Source organism: Schistocerca serialis, chromosome 2, assembly GCF_023864345.2.
Source record: "Schistocerca serialis cubense isolate TAMUIC-IGC-003099 chromosome 2, iqSchSeri2.2, whole genome shotgun sequence".
In the NCBI taxonomy this organism is placed as follows: domain Eukaryota; kingdom Metazoa; phylum Arthropoda; class Insecta; order Orthoptera; family Acrididae; genus Schistocerca; species Schistocerca serialis.
Window position 1 is genome coordinate 264129537 of NC_064639.1, and position 19561 is coordinate 264149097.

At 42.3% G+C, this 19561-nt stretch overlaps 1 protein-coding gene across 1 annotated transcript in view; it reads right to left on the reverse strand.

The window, feature by feature from the left end:
* The window catches only part of LOC126455889 (uncharacterized), a 59977-nt gene that overhangs the window by 24409 nt on the left and 16007 nt on the right, over positions 1-19561 (reverse strand). The window lies entirely within an intron of this gene.

The window sequence follows — 19561 nt, forward strand, 5'->3', positions numbered from 1 at the left end:
AAAGTTTTGAACAGGTACAAAATATGGCACAGAAGTGAACCATGGACTGTGGAAAAACCATAAAAGAAAAAAACTGAAGAGTCAGGTGTCGTATTACAGTGTTAGCCTGAAAATTAACTGGGCTCATAACATACCGTAAAACTTGACAACTGTGTGAGTCTTTCAGCAGTAATTGTAACATAACGTTACAAACATTTGTACTGAGACACTTGGTTTCGACATATATGGTATTTTATAATCTTTATCCTTTAATTTTGACAGAAATAAATTTTGATATGCGGTGGGGTGTTAGGAATATTGATATTACATTGCGATCAAGCTACCCCCACCCTCCCGCCCATGTCAGGGCAACATAATTATCTGTCACAAAAACGAACTGACATAGTGCTATAACTCTGTTCAAATTTGAGCTGTTTTAGGAGTTTTTTATCTATACACGTTAAAAGTATGTCACGAAGTTTGCCAATTTCGTGAGGTGTATTTTTAAAATTTTCTTAACATCCGAACATCTATTGATCCATTCTTCTTGAAATATGAGCAATGCACCGGCATATATCGATGATATATATATATATATGAAGACAGTAACTGTTCTCGAAATAACAGATACTATTGATGACCGTGCAGCCTTTCCTTGGAATAAATGATGACTAACTGAAACCCTCAGCTGCCGACATCGAGGTATATCAAGAACACCTGTCGGCAGCTGAGGGTTTCAGTTAGTCATCATTTATTCCAAGGAAAATCTGCACGTTCATCAACAGAATCTGTTCTTTCGAGAAGAGCTACAGCCATTGACCTTCGTCTGTGCGAATGCGCAGAGGTTGCCCAAACTCTTACGGGAATCGCCAAAGCGTGCGCAAGTAATGAATGGCTGAGCAAATGTCTATAAGGTACATTACGTATGTAGAATTGTGGACAGTTGGGAGTTGGGAGTGAGAGTCTCACGGGAAGCGTGCAAGGGATAAGTCCCTGCAGTCGCAATGTTCATCTGTGTCCTCGGTAGCTCAGATGGATAGAGCGTCTGCCATGTAAGCAGGAGATCCCGGGTTCGAGTCCCAGTCGGGGCCCACATTTTCAGCTGTCCACACCGAGGTATATCCACAAAACCTGTCGGCAACCGACGGTTTCAGTTAGTCATCATTTATATATCAATGATATAAGAGGTGTTGCTACTTCGTCGCTTGGTGACGGATTTCTCTGCTTCGTGGTATGCGGCACGCAAAGAGGCGGCCCGGAAATTTTAGTGTTGGGTGCACTTGTGCGATCTCTGTCTTGTTCGACAGTCTGCCTGATGGTGATGTAGTCCTAGAGCTGAACGGGTGTTATACACGTCGGAAAGATAGCACCCAGTGTTTATAACCTCATGTGGGATGGGGTGTGCGAATAGTGAGGAAGTATGGTTCTGTAAGTGATGTGGTGTAATGGACAGAAGGTTACCGCTAGGTGATTCCTGAAATCTCGGCTCCAGGTTACTGAGACAATTCCACTAACGAATCACTGGATTTTCATCTGAGCGACCGGACTATTTTGAATCCGGTGAGATTTCAGTTGTTAAACATCAAGTAATGGTTTTAATTCTTTGGAGACATATTCTACTGTGATATCCTTGCCCGTGATTTGGTGAAATAAGCGTAGTAGTGTTAGAGGGTATTAACGGGCTTTTCATGTGGTGAGACAAACCAGTACTTGGATTCTTCACTAGAAATATTTACCTTCAAGCCCACTTGCCATGTTATGTCTGTGGTGTTACCTGAACTTCTGGTGTATAGAAATATATATTATGATCTTCAGGTCCAGTAGCGTGCCAGGTATTTCTTAGCCTGTAATTATTTTCAGCTCACCAAAAAATGTTCAAATGTGTGTGAATTTCTAAGGGACCAAACTGCTGAGGCCATCGGTCCCTGGACTTACACACTACTCAAACTAACTTATGCTAAGAACAAGACAAACACTTATGCCCGAGGGAGGATGCGAACTTCCGGTGGGAGGGTTCGACACACATTTCATGTTCTGTGGCCCATTGATTGGGGGTATTGCTTTTATGTAATCATACACACCGTGTGCTCAGAAACAGTCTGGGGAGCTTACTACGTTGTTGTAGGGTAGACTAAAATATTTGCTAAGAAAAAAAATGCGTTACGTTGCACCGTTTTCGAGTTATTTAACATTGAAGATAGAAAATCAGGTCATCGTGCGCGGAAACTCGAGCAGCCTGCCAGAGGTGGTGTCGCCAGAACTTCGTTTTGTTTCCTCAAACCGAGCAAACGTAAATTTTCCTCACGTAGCTTAAATTTATCACTTCGGAAACAGGCACAGTTTAACTGAAAATGACGATTAGAACAAGTGGTAACTCACAGACCCACAGAAGTCTATGCCGTACTGCATTCTGGCGATTGCAAATGCTTGAATTTGCGCTCACAACGACCTTATTGGCTAACTCCAATGCTAAATAACTTGGAAACGATTGAGTGTACTGAATTTTTTGTTAACAATTATTTATCAGCACAATCTTCCCTGTAGCACCCTCACAAACTCTTCAGACTGTTCCTGGCCAAAAATGGCTCTAAGTACTATGGGACTTAACATCTGAGCTGATCAGTCCCCTAGGCTAATAACTACTTAAACCTAACTAACCTAAAGACATCACACACATCCATGCCCGAGGCAGGATTCGAACCTGCGACCGTAGCGGCAGCGCGGTTCCGGACTGAAGCGCCTAGAACCGCTTGGCCACAACGGCCAGCGTTCCTGACCACACTGTATACGGAATGTGTATATCTCTGCTTTCTTTATGATGCAGTAAAACGGACTACTAACGCGAGTGACCGTAATTCGTAAATCACATGCTCACCAGTAGTAAGCTGAACTTGACCGATGTACTGGCACACGCGAAAGAAAAACATTGACAACACAGTTTTCTCTAAGCAAGACAATTTCATCACACTGTTAGACACTTACTTGCAAGCTCAACGGTACGAAAGAAAATAAATTCATAAGATATAATGCAATATTACAAGAATGGAATGTTACATTTTGGAACAAAGTGATAATGTGAATTAAAATTTTGTCATTTTTATTAAACAACTCGCAAATGTTGCTGGTTTCGTTAATGAAACTTGACATGCTGTCGCAAAGTTACCCCTATAACGCATGGAAACAAGTTCTTTTCGCTTTCCAAAGGCTGAAAAAAATTTTACTTAATTTCAACTTTTACACACAGTTGGCGGCACATATCAATTCTTAATCTTCAGTTGGTCAGGCCTTCAAAATTGTCGACGGTGGAAGGAATTTTCCAAGAACGCTACAAACACATTCTCCACCAACAAACAAATCGGCTTTGGGAACAGCTCAAGTATAATGCACGAACTTGAAACATCCACCAGTAATGACAGCAGTTTGCAACAACACACTGTAACAGAGCTGTCAGTTGATGGTAACCCGGATTACAGTATTTAAGATGAAAAAGTTAGAGCATGCCTTTGTCAGGTATAACACTAAAAAAGGAACCCAAGTTTACGGTAATAAATCAGGAGGTCCTCCACGAAATTGGCGAGTGTAGCAATATGTGGAAAACACTGGCAGGAGGAAGATACAGGATAACATTACATGACTTAAGACTTAAGGGAATATGTTCTACGGTGCCGAGGAGGACAGAGATTGGAATACACCCGACAAATGGTTGAGGATTGTGGGTGTTAGTGGCCACTGCGCGGCGACTTGCGCCGCGGCAGCGCCACCTGGAGGAACAATAACGGTGCACCTATGAGCGGGGTGGCAAGGGACACAACATATGTACCGCACCTCGCATGGGGAGTTAACTGCAGGTACGTCAAAAGGGTCCTCTGGTTTAAAAGTGTGAACAACACTGGATTGTTTACTAATTTTTATGGATCTAATTGCCGACTGTACTGCCTCTGGACCGCGAGAGCAACAGGAAACCGAAGGCATGAATATTGCTGTCCTCCTCGGACTTCTTGTCGTCTCAAGGTGTTATTTGGTACGTTCGTGTGATAAGAGTATTTACCGTTTTGCTCAACTTGTAATGACAGTTACTGAATGGAGTGACTTGGTCGTGTTAGCTGTTTTTGAGACAAAGTTCTGTTGCTTTCATTTGATCACTTCTTACTTGTTATTTGCTGCTAGTATTTATTACAGGTTTATTATACTTTTGTGTAGGGTCACACTGTATTTTCTTCTATGTTTTAAGATCTGCGTTATTTTAAGTATTGTTTTTAGTTGTTATCTCTTCTGTCGGATTTGTTTCATTCTTTTTCTTTGATAGGAAAGGTTTCAATGAGTTTAAACAAGCTTCCTTGGTATTTTTGAAATGTGTGATGAAGAGGCTTTGTATTTTCTGATACATTTTGAGAGAATTATTAACGCTTACATCAATATGTATATGCTGTTTTATCTAACCGAGCCGCGTGGGATGAGCCGAGCGGTCTATGGCGCTGTAGTCATGGATGTGCGGCTGATCCCGGCGGAGGTCCGAGTCCTCCCTCGGACATGGATGTGTGTGTTTGTCCTTAGGATAATTTAGGTTAAGAAGTGTGTAAGCTTAAGGACTGATGACCTTAGCATTTAAGTACCATAAGATTTCACACATGTTTGGACGTTTTTTTTATGTAACCGAATCTGTTGTTCGAAAGGTACTCTAGAACTATCACAATGGCCTTTGTTCAAGTTTTGTATCTTGTTAGTAAATTTTATTTCATTGTCAAATTAATGAAAGTCATCGTATTACCTCCACTCCACAGTAATAACAATTAATTACTTGAAAAAGGGCTATGGACCTGAAACTGCAATATTTTTCCAAATGAAAATGGAAAAGTGTTTTCTTTTTTATTTAGACAATTCAGCATGACCGTGTATCCCAGAGTTAGGAAAATTCAACATTGATTCTAACTGAGACCAACGCACGTGTAACTCGCTGGACAGAAGAGCAGTTGGGTTGCTGTATAGAATTTCGGGTGACATTTTTTTTTTCTTTTTGAGATGGAAGAGGAAACAAAAGTGCCTCCATACCGTGGACTCTTCATGAAACCTTTCTATCGCAGGGAACAGGTCTCATACGGAGTGATGAAGGTAAATAAACGAATGGACCTATTTGAACACTACGCTCCTTTATTTTCCCTCGGTTAGCGACAGTGACACACTCTTCCGGGGTCCAATGCCATCCTACGTAAATATTACTCATCCGACGATACCTTTATCGCCTACCAACAAGCTGGTACCGTTGTTCAGCAGCTTAGGCAACCTTCCCTCATCCGTGATCAGGGCTCCTGCGCATACACTGAAATCTGCACCATGTGACATGAAACTGCACGAGGGACTTGGTGGTGCAGTGATGCCTCTGTCTCGTAGCTAGGAAATGTGTCACCAGCCGTAGGTGCAGCGCGGCACTGGAACTGTGGGGCGATTTGCTGCACTGAGGCGACTGTCGCTGTTTCGGTTCAGCTACTCGTTGTTGCCCCTTGAGTTGACCCTTGAGCGACAATGCTTATCGAATCGAGGTATTCAGGGTTCACTCTCGTTACTGGCAATAACATCTCACCACTAGCCGTCATCAAATGCGCTGAAATCTACTTCCTCTAAATGTAAATCTGCAGCCAACGTAAGATGTGTGGCAGAGAGTATTTTTTGTGCAAATGTTACGTTCACCTTTTCCTTTTTCAGTCGCCAGTGTGGTGCGTGAAGGACGAGTGTTGGTAAGCCTCCAGTTGTGCACCTCTGATGGTATTTTCGCAAGACATATGTAGGAAGAAGCAATATGTTAGTGCCGTGAAAGACAGTGATGAATATGAAAGATCCAACACGGTTAAATAGCAGTAGAAGGAAGATTCTACAGAAGCATAACCACCTGCAAGATTCAAGCAAAGTCCAACACTTGCTTGCAAAAATGGAAAGAAGTAAAGGAAAGCATATGAAAAACAATTCGAGAATCGTAGTATTATTTCCAGTGCAAAGGCTTACTGCTGAATCATTAAAAATAAGAAAACAAAACAATTTTGTCCTTCGTAGAATCATTTAACGATATAAAGTCGCCTTTCCAAACACTGATGGACCATCAAGGCTCCGAAACGGAAAAAACTAAAGCAAAGGCCGGCATACTAAAATGTGTCCTTCGAACTACTTCTTCGATGAAAACCAGAACGTAGTTATTTCATTCGATTGTTGCACGAATCCGGAAATTAAGGTAAAGAGATACGTGAATTTAGATTTGAAAAACACCTCGAATCCCTCTATAGACGAAAGGCCACAGAACCTATGATTTAGTCTGACCCACGCCTGGTCACTCAGTCACTCTGGGTTTCTGTTTGTCTGGCTGGCACACACGCTTCGATGATAAGCTGACTATTCTATTCAGAAATCGCGTCTCATCATTCGCCTTCCAGCCTCCACCGCTCGATTATGAAAAACAATAAGAATGTTCTTTAATTTATTCCCGTGGTTAACCTTCACATGCTGCTATTAGCTCCAGTGTTGTCGCTGCATATCCAGAATGTCGTGGGAACTGTTGCACATGTAGCCTGACCTTGCGGTCCGTAACAGCTTACTTAAATATTCAACCTCAATTTACTTGGTCCACGCGCCAAGCATATCATAAGTAAATTAGCATCTTAATTCCCTGGCCTGGTCATGGCCCCTGCTGCTGTTTGTACTACATCATGCTCAGGCTACTGGACCGCGAGAGGTTAATTAATCGCAAGAGCAAGATGGTAAATTAGTCTGTTTCACAGAAGTATGTCGATTAACCGTCACTTTTGGGAGCAGCGTTTGGTCGGAACGCTAAAAAGGACGGATAGTCAAGGGAGATGAAAGAAGTCATTTACAGAGCTCAAAACGATGTAATAAATCAAAATTAATGAAAAATAGCGTTTGTCATAAACAGAAACGATAACAGTAGATTTTAGTACTTAAAATCGATTCACAAAATTGTGGAACGTATTTTTGTTTCGTATCACGCCACTTCTTTGCTCACTATATCCATATAGCTGTACCGGTTGACTACTGTTCCAAATATTTGTGGACTGTTTCCAGTGCGTCATGTGCTCCAGAGTGGCTCATATTTTCGTCTTCTTCCATTATTCATCATCTGACTCCTGTTGTTCAACACTGAACAGCGAATAAACAGGATCGTTGATCTGATCATCTTCAAGTTCTTCATTGGTAACAGCTGCAGCGCCACCTTCTGCTAGGTATTCCTCTACAGCAGCAAACTGGATATCGTTCTGAAGAGTCTGCAAATCAGTGATAAATCTGTAGTGTCTGACACATTAGTTTCTGGAAGTTCTTGTTCTTGGTTTACTGTTGGACAAACATTCTTCCGTGATTTTTGTACTGTGATTTTCGTAAGTTCTTACCAAACTGGAGCAACTATGTAGTTCAAATCTTCTATGTAGAAACTTTTCATTGCTTCAAAATGATCACATTCGTCTTAATTTTTCTCCGATAAAGCGCCTTCTTAACGCCACAGGTTTTAGAGCAAATGGAATGCTTTTTCGTTTGTGATAGAGACCCAAACCGGGGCTCCCTTACGTCTTTTCTTAACCTCACAGGTTTTAGAGCAAATGGAATGCTTTTTCGTTTGTGATAGAGACCCAAACCGGGGCTCCCTTACGTCTTTTCTGGCAACACCAAACCCACACAGCGTCATCCAAGAGCACATGTATCTGTTTCATCAATGGTTTTGTAGTTTCAGCATTTTCACCATCTACAGTTAACGAAAACCCTCCGGATCTTTTCCCAGTCTTTAACGGTTGGCACTCCAACACCTATTCCGGAGGCCAATTCAGTAACTGACTTACCTTTGTCAAGCCTTTGCAGAATACCTAGTTTCTGTTCGATTGTGCACACAACACTTTATTCACTGAAGATCCACAGAAACTGGCATAGGCATGCGTTTCCAAATAAAGAGCCGGCCGATGTGGCCGTGCGGTTCTAGGCGCTTCAGTCTGGAACCGCGTGACCGCTACGGTCGCAGGTTCGAATCCTGCCTCGGGCATGGATGTGTGTGATGTCCTTAGGTTAGTTAGGTTTAAGTAGTTCTAAGTTCTAGGGGACTGATGACCACAGATGTTAAGTCCCATAGTGCTCAGAGCCATTTGAACCATTTCAAATAAAGAGATACATAAACAGAATACGGCGCTGCGGTCGGTAACGCCTGTATAAGACATCAAGTGTCTCTCGCAGCTGTTAGATCGGTTACTGCTGGTGTAACACAATGTTGTTACAATTAAACCTTGAACGTGGGGGTTGAAGCCGGTGCACAGAAGATGGAACATGGAATCTCTGCAGCAGTAAAGAAGTGAGGATCCTCCCATATGACCATTCAACGAGCGAACTGGTGCACAAATGATGGAACCACGGGAGTGCAAATGTGACCTCCCACTCTTTTCTCCCCCATGATGAATCCCGAGCTGTGACGTCACCTGGCAGCTACTGCAATTTGTTTACAACGGTGTCGCTCAGTGTTTCTGTCGAATGCCTGCATGTGAGTTCGTGTTACACGTTAGTTTGTGTGTAATTCTTGTCCTGCCGAGTGTTCAGTAGGAAAGGAATTGTTCCGTGAGTCTTGTAGCTTCGGTCTTGGAATTATGTCTACAAATACGTCGTATTGTGCAGTTGCTGAATGTAGTAATAGTGGACGTAAGACTGAAGGCGTCATTTATCATCGTTTTCCAAAAAATGTTGAACTACAGCGTAAATGGATTGCTCGTTGTAAACGATGTTAATAATGCAAGAGTTTGTTCTGAACATTTTTGTGAAAGCGATTACAAACGAGACTTGCAGAATGAATTGTTAGGTCTACCTACACGGAAACTGCAACAGGAGAATGCTGTTCCGTCTCTAAAAATACCGAACTAGCACGGAAATATATTCGAAGTTCCAGGTCCCAGCACCGTGAATGTTACCGGTAGCATTGTAACACCGAACTAGCACGGAAATATATTCGAAGTTCCAGGTCCCAGCACCGTGAATGTTACCGGTAGCGTTGTAACAGCGAGAGAACGTCGCTGTGACACTAGAACAGTAAAAATAAGAGCTCTCTCAACGTTGAAAACTTTATCTCCCATGAAAAGTAAGCCGGACAAATCCAGCAACACAGACGTTTTTACTGATCCGCTAATTTCACTTAAAGACCAGGAAATTCAAGCACTGAAGAAAGAATTGGTTAGTTTGAAGATTAAAAATGTTCGACTGGAACAAAGAATTAAGTCAATGAAAGAAGTTATAAAGCAAGCTACATCTATAACACTAAGAAGCACAAATGTGAGAAGTACACTTTCTCGGTGTTTCACACCAGGACAAATTCGTTGTCTGTTAAAGAAGAGGAAGCAAGTAAAGTGGTGCTCAGAGGACATTGCAAATGCTCTTACGTTGAGAGCTTTGTCTCCTAAAGCATATGCCTATCTGAGGAGGAAGAATTGCCCTTTCCCTGCAGGTCAACACTCCAGACATGGACGAAACAGTTCAAGTGCCGACCAGGTATTTTGAAACCAGTTTTGGAGATAATTAAAGGAAGGTCAGAAATGTTCACATCATTAGAGGCGATTGGTGTGCTAAGCTTCGACGAGATGAGCATTGACAGTCGTGTGACTTAAGATTCGTCCGACGATGTAGTACTCGGACCACACAACAATGTCCAAGTCGTCATGGTTCGCAGCTTGTTTTCAAAGTGGAAGCAGCCACTGTATTATGACTTTGATATTGCGATGTCTAGTGATTTGTTGCAGAATGCCATAAAAGAAGTTGAAACAGCAGGAATCCATATCGTAGCAGTTACGTGTGACATGGGACCAAAAAATATGAATGTGTGGAAGCAACTTGGTGTGTCTACATCCAAGACATTGTTTTCAAACCCTGTTGATCATAGCAGAAAAGTCTGTTTTTTTTTCATGTTCCACATTTGCTTAAATTATTAAGAAATCATTTTCTTGGTGACGGAATCACTTTGCCTGATGGTGTTGTGATTACAAAAATGGTTATAGATCTTCTTCGACATCAGAAAGGCGATCTTTCGATCAATCACCACATATCGGAGTTTCATCTCAACGTTAGTGGACGTGATCGTCAGAATGTTCGAAGGGCTGCACAGATATTTTCACGTCGCACTGCCCAAGCTGTGAGATATGTTCTGCATAAAGATCGCGAAGGAAGCTTCATTGAGCTCGTGAAGGATGTTTTCGATGTGCTGAATTCGAAATACCCTCAAGATGAGCAAGCTCCCCTTAGAAGTGGTTGCGGGTTTAATATCAGAAGTCAGGAAATCTCTCTAAAAAGATTTCTTGAAATGTGTTCTAATATGCGAGTAGGAAAAAGAAATAGTCTTCTCCCGTTTCAGAGGGAATGCATTATATCAATAAATTCACTTTTTGGACTTCACAATGACATGAAAAATTCCGGAGCTACTTATATATTGACAGCCAGACTTAATCAAGATTGTCTGGAAAATTTCTTTTCCAGAATCCGTGGTCCCGTGTCTTCTGCAACAATCCAACATCTTTAGAGGTGAAAAACAGAATTCGTTTATTGATACTGACTGGAAGTGCAAGTGAAATACCTTTGTCTTCTGTTGCTTCGAGTTCAGAGGACAGAAATGAGAATTCTGCTTCTGAAAACTACCCGACACCAGCTGATTTAACTGAGGAAGATTTTGCACGTTTTCTCTCGAGTGATTTATGTATCAGAGTAACTGATAAATCATTTGACGTCGCTACAGATGACGAAAACTTGCTCTTAGACTTGGAGCTCAGTGATTCAGTGTATACCAGTGAAGACGTGAATGATGATGCTTTAAAATATCTAGCAGAATATGTAGCATTCAAGTGCAAAAACGTTGACAGTTCTTTGGGAAATACAGCAGGGAAGTGTGTTCTTGATACAGAATTAAGTCTGAAGCAAGACTGGATTACTATTATTTCAAAAGGGGGCCTCATTTCTCCCTCTGCTGACTGGTTTGCTAAAATATGTGAGTTAGAAATTATATTTGCTGCTTTTCATGGATCAAATATTTCTCATTGTAATAGAGTGATGGCAACCTTAGCAGATCATATAAGTGCGTAATTTCCCTAACTTAATAGCAAAATAGTTCAATTATATGTCAGAACAAGAACTTTTATACGGATTAGACATTTAAACAAAAGCGCCAAAATTGATGCAATGAAATGGAATTCGGCAAGGGAGAATCGGCTCTGGTCAGCGTCGCCTTCAGCATCTTCGACGTAGCTTCTGCGTCAGCTTTGTAAGGTAAGTTCGAAGATTACTATCTTTTTATTTACAAAAACATGTGTAAAATAGGCAGTACCCAATTGTAAAACATTTACCGTAGTCAGATGCCTAAAACACGAGCATGAATGCGGATGCGAACATCGGCCACTAGTTTCGCGTGGCGATATATCATCATTGCTACTAATATTTAAAGCATTTCTTTCGGAAACCTTGTATATAATATTAACATTAAGTGTGTTCAATCCTGTGAGCACGAAACTTTAAGTTATATGAGAAGAGAAGAGACGTGAAAACAATTATTTGGCAATATCACATATTCTACAAACGGAGACTGCTGCCGTCTGGCTGCCGGGTGACGTAACAAGTCGCTGACCAATGAGAGCGCACTAAGCCAATCTGGCATACCTTTTTTATTCTATGTTCCTTGGATGGAACATGGAATCTCCGCAGCAGTAAAGAAGTGGGGATCCCCCCATATGACCATTCAACGAGCGAACTGTGAATATCAGGAATCCGGTTAGTTGAAGTCGGCGCTCAAGCGATGGGACATGGCATCTCCGAAGCAGCAAGGAAGTGAGGATCCTCCCATACGGCCATTCAACGAGCGAACCGTGAATATCAGAAATCCGGTTAAACATCAAACCTGCGACGGCTGGAAAAGTATCCTGCAAGAACGTGATTTCGATGCTGGGCCATCAACAAGTGGCAGCGTGCGAACCATTAAACGAAATGTCTTCGATATTAGCTTTCGGAGCCGAAGACCCACTTGCGTACCCTTTGTGGCTGCACGACACATAGCTTTACACCTCGCCCGGGCTCGTCAACACTGACATTGGACTGTTCATGATTGGCAGTATATTGTCTGGTCTGACGAATCTCGTTCCAAATTGTATCGAGCGGATAGATGTGTATGGTTATGGAGACAACCTCATGAAACCATGAACCCACCATGTCAGCAGGGGACTGTCCAAGCTGGTAGAGGCTCTGTAATGGTGAGGGGCGTGTGCAGTTGGAGTGATATGGGACCCCTGATAGTACAGATACGACTGTGGCAGGTACACGTACGTAAGCATCCTGTCTCAACACCTGCATCCATTCCTGTCCACTGTGCATTCCGAAGGACTTGAGCGATTCCAACAGGACAATGCGAGCCCCCACATGTCCAGAATTGCTACAGAGTGGCTCCATGAACACTCCTCTGAGATTGAACTCCCCAGACATGAACATCATTGAGCATATCTGTGGTCCTTGCAACGTGCTGTTTAGAAGGGATCTCCACCCCCCTGATTTATGGACAGGCCTGCAGGATTCGTGGTGTCAGTTCCTTCCAGCACTACCTCAGACATTAGACGAGTCCCTGCCACTACGTGAGGTGGCACTTGTACGTGCTCGCGGTGACCCTTTACGATATCAGGCAGGTGTACCAGTTTCTTTGGCTCTTCAGTGTATGTATCAGATGCATTCGAAAGAATAACACGAGGCGACCATAGGATCTCTTGATTATTGTTAGTTCTATACTGCTAATACGCATAACATACAGAAGAATGGAATGAAATATTAAAGAGGTATTGAAGGAAGATCACTTCCGGTTCAGAAAACACGTAAGTACATATGAACCAACGTCGATCTAGCAGCTGGTTTTGAAATAAAGGAACATCCAGTTCTTCTTACTTTTACGCTTAGAGGACGCCGTAAAATGTTGCATGGAGTTATGGAAGACATATGGCGCCAAAAGTAACGCACAACGTATATAAAAATGATTTGAGGTTAACAGCTGTCTCACATCAACAAATGATAATTACGAAGATGCTTCTCCCAGAGACCTCGCCGAACGAAGTCAGCTACATCGAAACACACGTAGGATGCATAAGAAATGAGCTACCACTGTTTGATTACTTGAATACTCGCGAATAAATGAAAAGAGTAGAAGAAAATTTGAAGTGAGCTCCCTGCCACCGTTGGATAAGCAGCATCAAGTCGTATTCTGAGCTCACTTATTTGTTGCATAGTTTAATTCTTAATTTCTTTGCGTGGTTTTGGGTACTTGTATAGTTTAATTCATAAATTTCCGGCGTATTATAGCATCTGAGAGAAATAGCATCGCGTTTTTGTACCCTTATAGTGTAAATTCGCGTAGTCATCAGTCATCTGTTTGTTTTGAACGGATTTGAGATAAAAGAGAGGAAAAAAATTGTTAGGGATGTGTACGGATTCAGGAGGAAATGGCCACCGTCCGTAAACAGCTGGAAGCTGTGTTGGCCGTTGTCGACAGGCTACAGGCTGTTGCCCTGGGCCGCGGTGACATTGGGACACCCGAGGCGAGTGCTTTGGCGCCTCTTGAACCTGTAGCATCGCCTGGGATCTCTGACGCCACTGCGCCCTCGTCGGATTTGGACGTCCCTAACGGTCGACACTTGCTCACGGTGATTGGCGAACCGTGGCAGGGTCGCGAATCCCTGGACGGAAGGCGAAAGTTGGTGCTGGCCGCAAGGCTGTACCCTTACACGTCCGTAAAAGGGTTGAGGTGCTGCCCACTGCTGAAAGTACTTCTCAGCCAGCAAGCGTAGCCTCTCCTGTTGCGGCAGTGGTCGGTCTTCCTGAGAGGTCCGGACAAGCGCAGTGGGTGGGATTGCTTGTCATTGGTAGCTCCAGTGTGAGGCGGGTGATGGAGCCCCTTAGGGATATGGCAGCTAAGGACGGGAAGAAAGCCAATGCGCACTCCGTGTGCGTACCAAGGGGAGTCATCCAAGATGGGGAAAGGGTCCTTCCGGATGCCATGAAGTGTACAGGGTGCAGCCAACTGCACGTGGTGCCTCATGTCGGCACAAATGATGTGTGTCGCTATGGATCGGAAGAGATTCTCTCTGGTTTCCGGCGGCTGTCTGAGTTAGTGGAGACTGCCAGTCTTGCTAGCGAGATGAAGGCAGAGCTCACCATCTGCAGCATCGTCGACAGGACCGTTTGCGGATCTTTGGTACAGAGCCGAGTGGAGGGTCTGAATCAGAGGCTGACACGGTTCTGCGACCGTGTAGGCTGCAGATTCCTTGACTTGCGCCGTAGGATGGTGGGGTTTCGTGTTCCGCTAAATAGGTCAGGTGTCCAATACACACAGGAGACGTCTACACGGGTAGCAGGGGCTGTGTGGCGTGGACTGAGCGATTTTTTAGGTTAGACAGTCTTGGGAAGATGAAAAAGGACTCCAGTCTCAAAGGATACAGGGCAAATACACGACGAAAATAGACCAAGCAACGGTAGGTATTGTAGCTGTAAATTGTAGCTGTGTTGAAGATGTACCAGAGCTTCAAGCGCTGATGAAAACCACTGAAGCTAAAATCGTAATAGGAACAGAAAGCTGGCTAAACCCGGAGATAAAATCTGCCGAAATTTTTACAGAGGCGCAAACCGTTTTCAGGAAGGCTGGATTCAACAAAATAAATGGTGGTGTGTTTGTGTCTGTTGGTAGTAGGTTATCTTGTAGTGAAGTTGAAATAGATAGTTCCTGCGAACTACTATGGGTAGATGTTATACTCAACAGCCGTACCAAAATAATAATTGGCTCCTTCTACCGACACCTCCCACTCAGATGATATAATAGCTGAACGCTTCAGAGAAAACTTGAATCTCATTACGAATAAGTACCCCACTCATACAGTATTAATTGGTGGAGACTTCAACCTACCCTCGATTTGTTGGCGAAATACATGTTCAAAGCCGGAGGTGGATAGAAAACATCTTCCGAAATTGAATTACTTTGAACAATTAGTTCATGAGCCCACACGAATTGTAAATGGTTGCGAAAACAGGCTTGACCTCTTAGCCACAAATAATCCTGATCTAATAGAGAACGTCATGACGGATACAGGGATTAGTGAACACAAGGTCATTGTAGCGAGTCTCAAAATCATATCAACCAAAACCACTAAAAATTAACGCAATATATATCTATTTAAAACCAGATAAAAGTTCACTTGATGCCTTCCTAAGAGAGAGTCTTCATTCCTTCCAAGCTAATTATGAAAGTGTAGACCAGATATGGCTCAAATTCAAAGATGCAGTATCGACAGCAATAGACAGATTCATACCGCACAGTGGCAAAAAATAGTCAATACCGTCACTGCGCGATAGCTATGGAAATGTTACCGATGATGGTGCCACTAAAGCGGAGTCACTAAATACAGTTTTCCGTAATTCCTTCACAAAAGATGACGAAGTATATATTCCATAATTCGAAACAAGAACAGCTTTCAGAATGAGTGACATAAGAGTAGATATCTTAGGTGTTGCGAAACATCTCAAATCACTTAAGAAAGGCAAGTCTTCCGGTCCAGATGGTATACCAATCAGGTTCCTCTTAGACACAATAGCGCCTTTCATAGAAACCATATACAACCGCTCACTTGACGAAAGGTCTGTTCCTAAAGACTGGAAAGTAACACAGGTAACACCAATATTCAAGAAAGGAAATAGGAGTAACCCATTGAATTACAGTCCCATATCACTGACGTCAATTTGCAGTAGGATTTTGGGGCATATACTGTGCTCGAACATTATGAATCACCTTGAAGAAAATGACTTATTGATACATAACCAACACGGATTCAGAAAATATCGTTCCTGTGCAACACAGTTAGCTCTCTATTCCCATGAAGTAATGAGTTCAGTCGACAAGGGATCCTAGATCGTTCCCATATTCCTAGATTTCCAGAAGGCTTTTGATACCGTTCCTCACAAACGACTATTAATCAAATTGCGTGCGTATGAAGTATCGACTCAGCTGTGTGACTGGATTCGCGATTTGCTCTCAGAGAGGTCACAGTTCGTAGTGATAGACGCTAAATCATCGAGTAGAACAGAAGTGATATCTGGCGTTCCGCAAGGTAGTGTCATAGGCCCTCTGCTGTTCCTAATTTATATAAATGATGTAGGTGAAAATCTGAGCAGCCCCCTTAGATTGTTTGCAGATGACGCTGTAATTTATCGTCTAGTAAAATCATCAGACGATCAATTCCAATTACCAAATGATCTAGAGAGAATTTCTGTACGGTGCGAAAAGTGGCAATTAGCACTGAACAAAGAAAAGAGCGAGGTCATTCACATGAGTACTAAGAGAAATCCGATAAATTTTGGGTATACTATAAGTCGCACAAATCTAAGGGCTGTCAGTTCGACTAAATACCTAGGAATTACAATTACGAGCAACTTAAATTGGAAAGATCACATAGATAATATTGTGGGGAAGGCGAAACAAGGATTGCGCTTTGTTGGCAGAACACTTAGAAGATGCGACAAACCCACTAAAGAGGCAGCCTACATTACACTTGTACGTCCTCTGCTGGAATATTGCTGCGCTGTGTGGGATCCTTACCAGGTAGGATTGACGGAGGACATCGAAACAGTGCAAAGAAGGGCAGCTCGTTTCCTGTTATCGCGCAATAGGGGTGAGAGTATCACTGATATGATACGCGAGTTGGGATGGCAGTTTGTTGACACCCAGTTAAGTAGGGAGAAATGATGATCATAATAAAATAAGAGAAATCAGAGCTCGAACGGAAAGTTTTATGTGTTCCTTTTTCCCACGCGCCATTCGAGAGTGGATTGGTATAGAAGTAGTATGAAAATGGTTCGATGAACCCTCTGTCAGACACTTAAGTGTGAATTGCAGAGTAACCATGTAGATGTAGAAATAAGAAATAATATAGCTACAGGAGTAGATATTAGTTGTAAGGATTCATAAAACGAAAATCAATTCAGCGATCAATGACACATCGAGTCTGAATTTTTATTGCAGTTCTAGATTTCAGATGTTGATTAGCTACCTTCAATGCGTTTAAATCGAGTCGTATAGGCTCGTTATGCTTTTGACAACAAGTGTTACTATAAGACTTTAAGATGTACATGACTAGATTCTAACAGATAATGACGATGTAGTCTTGAATTGGCCGCAAGCCTGACGAATCTATATTCCTCGATCTAGAACTGCAATAAGAATGCAGATTGGATTTCTGACTGATCGCTGAATTCATTTTCGTTTTTCGAAATCCACAACAGGCGCTGTGCGCAACCGGTACGATGGACTCAAACTCGGTTGTACAGTTAGCAGATGGTATAGCTTACCTGGTTATAGTTTACCTGGCTACAAGTAATACAGCCTAGAAAAGAGTGGCTGAATCAAACAGAAAATATGCTGCAAACATGATTCTGATTAAAGTAAACAAAGGAAAAAAATGTAATCCGATAAACAACAAGTGAATTAAATTTTCTATCTACGGAAAAGACATCACACACTATTAAAGAGGCATCATAAGCTTGGTGATAAAATAGATTTTTCGGGTATATGAAGCAAGTTACGTTGTAACAAATCCAAGGCACGGATTAAGTGTGCCACCACTATTGTTTTACTTATGTGTCTAAGAGCCACCGAATGATATAGCAGAAAAATCCAGATGTCAAGTAAAATTTATGCACGAGCAGATACTGACTGAGAAGTGTACAGGTGTCATAACTGGCCTACGTTCAAGTGTTGGAGACCAGAAAGTGTTGATTCAAATGGAAATTATACTTCGTACGGAATTATTGTTAAAATTAATCAAATCAAAGGGGAAAGTAATTAAGGTGACCGGAAATGGGGTAATGATGTGTAAATATATAAATTATATATTCGTAAGTATAATAAGTGAATTTAGTTTGTTACCTTGGAAGAAACATCATTCCAATCCCACTGAAGCTGGATAAACGTTACAAGAAGACGAGCACAGTTGCAGCTCTTTATCAAACACGGGTATCTGCAGATGTCAAATAATGTTGGAAAGTTTGTGGAAGGAAATACAGAATTTTCTAAAATTTACTCTGGAATTTAGCACTGTAAGAGAAAGATATGCACTAAGGAGCTGAAACGCAATGACCTCTTGCGTAATAGTGTGCTGATTCACCTTTGGAACGCTGTTGAGAAGTGCTCATGTGTGGCATGGATTTGACAAGTCCTTGGTAGCTTTGTGGAGATTTGTGGTACCATACGTTTGCACACATATAAAGCATTTCACGTAAATGTAAATTGCAGCCCGACGATATGTGGGAGCGTTGATACTACCACATAGTCTCCCATGTATGCACCATCTGACAATTTTCAAGTGAATTTGGTAACCAAAACGTTATTGTGAGTTCACTGTCATGCTTCTGAAACCATATTAGCGCTAATCTACTCTTCTCGCACGGACTGTTATCGTACTGGAAGATGCCATCGCCATCGTGGAGGACATCAAGTATGAAGGGTTGCACGTGGTGCGCAATAATGTTCACGTAGTTCAAGCTACGGGTTTCTGTGATCTCAGTGTAGTATCTTCGGCTAGAATTGAAAGTTTTCAGGGTCGCTGCTTCGAACCTATCCACCATTTAAACTCTGAATAAAAATCATCAGCAATAGCGACTGAAGACCTCTGGATTAAGAAGTCACCCTTGTCCTGCCAAGCGCCGTGTTAAGGACTACGGAGGAGCGGAAAGAGGTTTGGGGCATCCGCTTACCAATACGATATGGAACTGCCTTTAAATAACCGAAGAATGAACAACGATCAACGTCATGGGGACACAGAAGGCAACGAAAAGTCCCTGCATTAAATATGCGTAACGTGTGTCCACAGGACGTGTGGTGTATAACTGACAAGATTCCGGATTAGTTCCCCCACGAAAATCTAATAATCATGGTTGACTGGAACGCTATAGTAGGGGAAGAAAATCAAGAGAGAGCTACGGGAAAGTATGTGCTCGGTATCAGAAATGAGAAAGGAGAAAAACAAATTTTCTGCTATAAATTTCAGCTAATAGTAGCGAATACACCGTTCAAAAATCACAATGGCAGAGACATACTTCGTCAGACCGAGGTTCCAAAAACAGATAGTGGATTTGAAGGCATACCCGTGAGCACGTATAGATTCAGATCACAATTTAGTAATGATTAAGAGTAGACAGAAGTTTAAGAGAGTAGTCCAGAAGAATCAATGTGGGAAGAAGAATGGTACTGAAGTATTCAGGAATGATAAGGCGCGTTAGAAGGTCCCTGGAGCTGTTGAGATACTGCGATAATGAATAACACTGTAAGCATTTCTGTTGATGAGGAATGGACAAACCTAATAGGGAAATCACAGCAGTTGGACAGACAAATAGAGTAAGAAAGAAGATAACAACGAAAGAACCCTGGGGAACACGTAAGACACATTGACTCTTCGACGAAAGAAGGCATTTGAAAAATATTGAGTTTCAGATAGGAATACAGCAATATAAGTCATTTACGAATAAAATAAATAGGAAGTGAAGGGAAGCCAAGGCGAAATAC